The sequence below is a fragment of the Montipora capricornis genome, chromosome 11 (assembly GCF_036669925.1).
Source record: "Montipora capricornis isolate CH-2021 chromosome 11, ASM3666992v2, whole genome shotgun sequence".
Taxonomy (NCBI): domain Eukaryota; kingdom Metazoa; phylum Cnidaria; class Anthozoa; order Scleractinia; family Acroporidae; genus Montipora; species Montipora capricornis.
In genome coordinates, this window is record NC_090893.1 from 31,669,415 (window position 1) to 31,676,914 (window position 7,500).

The 7,500-nt window shown below is 39.7% G+C and overlaps 1 protein-coding gene across 1 annotated transcript in view; it reads left to right on the forward strand.

Annotated features, from left to right (window-relative positions):
* Positions 1–7,500, forward strand: part of LOC138023390 (uncharacterized) — a 15,950-nt gene that overhangs the window by 8,225 nt on the left and 225 nt on the right. The gene's annotated exons all lie outside the window — the stretch shown is intronic.

A 7,500-nucleotide genomic window follows, 5' to 3' on the forward strand; every position in this document is an offset into this window, starting at 1 on the left:
GACAGAGTTTGGTTTAAACAGAAAAAGCTATAAACCGATTGACATTTTGCAAAATGACTCTTTCGTCCGGATAGAATGTATTCGCTTCAAAGAGAGAACAAACGAAATTCTTCTGTCATGTTTTTCTGTTACTTACCTTAACTCCATTCATTGATAAATTTTAAGCTGTGACATCCTTCGAACGGATTACCAGCTCATTTACCACTGACGCGCCATAAGCAAATCCCGTCATGCAACCTGGCAAATTTGTTTTGCATTCACTTCAAGCGCGGGTATCGACGTGAAAAAACCACAGCGGAAAATTTTAATGCCGGTTCCAGTTACTTTAATACGTAATATTATTCAATATTGTGATTTGCACATTCAATCATGACCATACGCGTTGCAAATAAGGCAAAATTTTTCCAACTTCGCGCAATTCTTTGACAAGTCTGAGCACATCGCATCATTCTAAAACAGCCGATCTAAGCATGTTTCGTTTCATCAGAGATAAAGGACTTTCCCAAGTAGAAGGAATTGCCGAGGTCTTTCTAGCTTTTGTCCATCTTCTTTCGGTATTTGTACCACAAGTGCATTGATAGCATTGAAAGTGAATGCAATAAAAACTACAACTAGCGACAGCGTAGACATCTTTTCTTCCCGCGTTCTAAGACTGTCTCGAAGGTTTTCAACCAATCACAATGCAAATAAAATTGAATCTGCCATTGATAATGCGCATGCGTGACATTAGTCTCCTTTGTTTGGGTTGCCATATTTTCTTAATTATGGTGATCAGCGCGCGGAGCTCCGCTATAATTGTCAAGGTCGTCAAGTTAGTTCTGACCTTCTTTAATTTAATCATGCTAGCTCATAATAACTGTTTTTGTTCCTTTGGCCGCCTTTTTGATGTTTATTTCAGGGTTGTTTGTCAACTCTCTGATTGCTTTGCGTTCGTTGTAAGGCAAATTGTTTCTCGCAAAAGGAAAAGTATTTCAATCCTGTCACACGAGTCATAGTAATCGGCGCTTATGGCAACCATCTCAAGAAGTACATGCTCGTATCCTCAAACTTCGACCCCATAAGATTATTACCTTGCCTTTACGCTTCACCTTTGCTTCCAAAGCGACAGTAATAATCCGAGATTACTACTAGTTGTTAAAATTGGAGTAGACTTGAAGAATTCTCAATTTTATCAAACATTGTTTATCTTACGTGATCAACCTCAGTGGGCAATGTTATTTGTTGTATTCATCGTCACATCCATCACATGTCAAGAACTCCATTCCTTATTCTCAATTTCTTAGACTTCGATGTCTATGTAGTGATGACTCCGATTTTTCCAGCAAATCAGAGGAGATGTGCCAGTTCTTCGAAAAACGTGGCTATCCTGTCTCTGTGGTCAAAGCGGGCCATCATCGCGCCCAACAATTTGATCGACAGTCATCACTACAAACGTCACAAAAAGATAAGAATGACAGAATTCCATTCACCCTTACTTTCCATCCTCATAATCACTTAGTAATTTTAAATTACTCCAAAATGATCCCGAGACTGGTAGAATCTTTTCACAACCTCCACTTATTTCATTCAAACGCGACAAAAACGTAGGCAACTTTTTAGTTAGAAGCGCGCTCAAAACCAACGAGCAACCCGGCACTTTCAAATGCGCGCGCTCACGATGCAAAACTTGTCTTTTCATTGTTAACACTAACAAGATATCGGGACCTAAGCGATCTGTTAAGATCACCGATCAGTTGACATGTACCTCCGCAAATGTCATTTATTGCATAACCTGTACGTTATGCAATAAATTATACAATGGTGAGACAGCTAGACGACTACGTTACCGATTCCGCGAACACCTTCGCGATGTTGAGAAGAATGACAAGGATGCATCTAAGCAAGTCGCTCGCCATTTTAATCTGCCTAACCACTCCAAAAAACACATGGCTATTTGCGGCCTTTCCCTACATCTAGGTACGACGGAAAGCCGCAAGAATCTGGAAAAAAAAATCATCTTCAAATCGGCACCCTTAATCCTCACGGTATTAACGAACGCTTTTCATTTAACTAATATATTCCTATTTTTCACGTTGCCATGTTACCACCAATAGCGTAGCTCCTACTCTACTATAAAAACTACACGTAACCCATAATCCCTCGATTGGCTCTGACCAAGGACTAACGCTCGAAACGTCGGCTTTTAGAATCTCTGTACGGTGGCCAATTGACATTATCAACTCCGTTGATAAAACCAAATTTTTGTATACTACTTCCCCACCGACGCAGCATCACAGTTTCTTTAGAAACTACCCCTTCACTTAGACAATTAAGCCTGTTGTCTCCACTTAATCAAAGAATTGTTAAAATGGCCGCCACTAGCGTTTATAAAACTGTTTATGGTCATAAAGTTCCCGAACCAATCGGTGAGCAATTAATGAACGATCAATATAATTAACAATTATTCGCCGAAGGCGCGGTTCATATAAATGGTGAATAAGGATGTTCTCATATATCCGTTTTCTATGGTCTAGAGAGGACGGTCAAAAAAGACGAGGAAACGCTAGTCAGAACCAAAAATTCTTGAATACCTTCATTGTTCATGAAACAGAAAACAGAGGTTTTGAAAATAAATTTGTTTGGATGCCCTAAGATAATAGCTGTCAAATGGCCTTATTGCAGTTAAGAGCAACAAATATTCTTCAACAGAAAGTTAATTTATGGATCGCTTACTGTGAAATTCAAAATACCCAGTCTCAAAACCCTTGATTGTTTCTTCTTTTGTTGACTACCTCCTTGAAAATACACGGGATATCGATGCGTTATTAAATGCTTTTTTTTGTCTCTCTTGTCTCTAGACTGGCCAGCGTAACAATGTTTATACTTCGCAGAAAGAAAATTTGCTCAACTAGACAGAGTTGCGCTATCCTTTGGGTATTTCTCTCCGCTCTCGCGTTGTCTGCGCTGTTGAATTTTGGTAGCGACCTCTCCGTTTCTGGAACTCTCCAGAGGTTGTTCATCAAAGCACCGCAACCAGGAGCCCATGATAGTGGTGGTCTCCTGCCACAACTAAGATTCACACACCTTCAACCACTTGTGAACATGTTCGCTAACTTGACGCATGTAAAGCCCAGTAGAAAAGATTGTATGTTTTCAACAACGGAATTCAGTGATTTGAAAGAGCTCGAGACAAAACAAACCATCTTCCTTCTTATTATTGTATCTACGGCGCCTTCAAGACAAGAGAGGAGAGATGCAATAAGGCAGACATGGTGGACGAAATGTCACGGAGAGGTTAGTATTTCTTGACTGGAAAATAAGGTGGCTTAAGAGCTTGTACCTCTAAAAGTTTGACCCGATAAGGTTCGTCCACCACTGCATTTAAGTTGTACCAGTTACCAGTCAAAGCCCTGATCAACACTTCTCTCTCTTCCTTCATGAGTTTTAACTAGTATAAAGATCTGGGCGACATAACTGTCCTGGCACGCGAAATGTACCCTGCCCGTTTAAAAAAATGTGCCTGCCTAAGCTCCCGATTCAAAACAAATAATGACCGCCCAGCGTACGTGCAGACTTGATCAAACATTCTCAGGACACTGCGTAATTTAAGAGATTTTGAAACCAAAGTGCATTTTCCCACGCTGTAGTATGCTCGGGAATTGGATGATATATAAGAGAACTTGACCGACTGTATAACAACTTTCTGTCCAGCTTTAGACTGAGCTTTGGAAAATACTTCGAATGTGCCTTCCGATAACAAGCCAAGTTCAAGCAAGCGTGACACATGGTCGGTCAACGCAATTATAGCAAAATGGCACGTCGAAGGTTCAATTTCTTCTCCTTTGCATTTGTGATTATGCAATTGTGTTCAAACCAGAGGTGTACTATATTGACATGCGACAAAGGCACAAAAAGTCGGGCGCAAAAATAGAAATAGTTTATGCAAGCAGCACACCATACAGAAGACATAGTTAAAGTATAATCATGGCAACTAAAGATGAGGAATAAATGGTAATTACTTTATGACGGTGCGTCTTAAATGCGCGCCAGAGTTTAATAAGAGGCTACGCCCTAAAAGATGGGCTATAAACGCATTATGCATGAGGCGAACTTTCGCTTTTATTGATTCCGTACTCTGTTTTAGGTGCGGTGCAAGTTTTTCACTGACGGCATTCAAATACCCAAACAGGATAAAGCGAACCTTGCAAATGAAAAAAGCATTTACAAAGACATAGAATTTCAACCAGTTGTTGGCGGCAGAACGTTTGGCCTTCGATATCTCTACCAAATGATGTGGGCTGCGGTCAAGTACAAATTCACGTATTTCCTCCGACTAGATGATGACTATTTCCTGTGCCTTGAGAGGCTCAAATTTGAGTTACGCCACAGGCCTACCAAGATATTAAGCTGGGGCCGGTATCACTGTGATACAGGTCTCATTTATATGGACGAGGCTTGGACGCTATTTACTAATGACGTCATTGTGCGCTTTTTGTCTCAAGACCCTCAGCGAATCCTTTGTCATCCACACGCGGATCAGCAACTTCCTATTTGGATTAACAGCGTCTTTAATAAAAGCGACAATTTAATTCATTTTGACGACCAAAGGCTTCATCACACTAAAGGACCAGAGAAAGTGAAGATGTTTGAAAAGTTGACCAACGCGTGCGACTCCTTCATGGGCATTCATGGAAGCTCGCCAGAATTAATGCAGAGATTTTGGAAGTACAGTAACGATAACGCCAAAGAAGTCACTGCTTTAACTGGAATTTTACAAACATGTAAAAAGCCTTTTACATTTGACGTATCTAGAATGGGTAAAGCCTTTAGATTTGATCCCAGACCCTGTATACAAAACCCACAATGGAGGCCCGGAGAAATAATGTGGACAGGGATCAATTCTGGGGCCAAGAAAGGTTCTCTTCCATGCCCTTAAACAGTCAGTCTTAACTATTTCTCTAGTAGAACTTGTTTTTCATTAACGCTGTTATCACATAAATACAAATACAGTCAAGTGAAATGACATCAAGATTTCTCATTTTTTAAAATGAATCTTGGAAAAACTACTATTATTAGCTTATACTCTGTTATGTATTCCAGGAACTGCGGAATATTTCTGCTGGCCTTTTAATGACATGCTCTCGCCCGTGTATAGCTTGAGTAACACTTAAGGGCTGTGGTATAAGTAGTGGTAGGAGTTCCACCCTGATTCCTGAATTAGTGTGTTGCTAATTAGCCTTTCCAGAGTGTACGTGAATACAGTGTAAACGAACCTTCGCATTTCATTGACAAGAAAGAAGTTGTTCGTTCGTTTGGAAGTGTGTGCGCTGTACAAAATCTCGCTCAGATACAAAGGGTTTAAGTCAGACATCAGTGAGGATTGAAAGTTCATCACAGCTTTTGCCAGAAGATTCAAATCAAACATGTGAGATAACGTTTGAGATGTCTTTCTTTTAAAATTAAAATAGAAAATTAGGCCGCAACAATTTTTTAGTCAGGAACTTAGTATCACTCTATTATGCATCCAAGAGTTGCGAAATATTTCTACCTGCCTTTTAATGACAGGCTTTCAACCAAGTTTAGCTTTAGTAAGACCTAATGTCTGTCGTAGTGGTAGAGTTTTAAGGTATCAGTGTACCCCAGATGACCGTCATTGTTTGGCGCCGCTTTACGGTCGGACGTTTGACGCAAAATCCCGGTAAAGTATATATTTTCTGAAAGCTTAAAATTGTAGATTACGAACATATATTCCTTCACATAAAAAAGTCAGTTTTTCCAAATATAGCGCGCTATTTCACAAAGTGCAGCGAGTTAGATCCAAACGCCTACTCATTAGCGGGGTTGCATTCCTCTCTTAGGAATGCAGTTGTCAGTCTTTTAATTAGGAATTTAGTGCTTAATTTATTCGTTCTCTTAGAGGTATTTAAGGCTTAATTTAGTCATTTCTAGGGTTCTCGATCAGTCATTTTCGCTTGTGAGTAGTTCTTGTAGTTTCGCTTTCTGCAGTTTGCTACTTTCTTCGCTTCAAGGAGTCAATATTCAGTTACCAGCTCCTAACAAATGTAAGTGTATCTTTTCGTCGAGTTTCTGTTTACGATTAGTTCATTTTACTAAGTAATTTTTGTATCTGTTTGTTTTCTAGTCTTAACCGCTTTTCGCTTTCACCGCATGGGTTGAGTTCGCGCCGTCATAGGCAGTTGAATGCAGAATAAAGCGTGTTTGAATTTTATCGCTGGAGTTTTGTAGTCGTAAGAAGATCACACAGCCGTTCCCTAATCAACTTCGTTTCCGTCTGGATTTGAGCGGGAGGCCAAAAAGACTTTAAAAAACGGTGGCGGAAAATTTTGACTACTTGTCTGGTTTGGTTTTTAGACGCAGTTAAAACTATGATAGTTGATAAAACATGCATTCTCTTCACTAAAATAGTCGTAACTTTTGCCGAAAAGAAGACAAATCTCGAATTACTCGAAAGCAAACTGTGTAGACATCTTAACCTGAAGTTAAGATAAATACGTTTCGTTTCTGAGCAAATGAAACAAGAGTAAGAAGTGTTTCGTTTCCTGACTGAGCAGTTCTGGGAATGATTAAATAATTGCGCATACGAGCTCGATCCACACGTCTGCTTCTTCTATTGTAGGAGTTACCAGGAGTACCTATTGGATTCCTAGGCTTTTTTGTTGTGTTATTTTCGGGGTTGGCCCATCCAGAATTACTCCTGGGAAAATCCATTTGCCGCCCCTTCAATATCACCCAACTCAGTGCCCTCTGTTTTTGTGTATCATGTACCACAGGTAACCCAGATTACGCTCACGTAGCGTCTAGTTCCCTTACTACTGGGTCTAGTTAATTGTTTATTGCTTGATCGAACTATCCCGCTTTCTATTTCTGCTTCTACTTCGAGAAAGTAAGTAAGTAAATCACATATGAGTAGACTAAGTTTCACTTTTCTTATCCGGTTAGATTCCGAATGGAGGTTGTCGTGAAGCAAAAGACGAGTAAGATAACATTGAACAATTCAGCCATAAGTATTCCGATTACGGAATGTCTCCTCGCTTTGAAGTCTCACTTAATGCTAAGCAAGACAAGAGCCTCATATATTTACTTTCCCTTCACAACCCTAAACCTCGCCGGAATTAATAACCAGTTATTTTAAACCAATAGAGAATTCAATTCAACTATTTGGATAACAGTATTTTATCTTGGTCCGCGTCATTAATTTGCACACTTTGATCAAGTATGCGTGGCTTCTTGTTCTTCACGTTTCGTTTGTGATTAAAATGCTCTCCTAGCAACTAAATTTGTGATATGTCTAGTCTTAAAGGATTTACAGTTAGGAAAGTTCAACCTTTTCCTTATAGGAGTTATTTATCGAGAGACTGAGATACATTCAAAACCCGTCAAATAATAAAGCTCGCCTACACACGAGTACGTTTCCCTACGCAATTGTCATTGACGGTTTTCATTTCGTGGTGTGCATGAACAAGAAGTTTTCTTTGAGGAGTTTCATATCCATATGAAAGG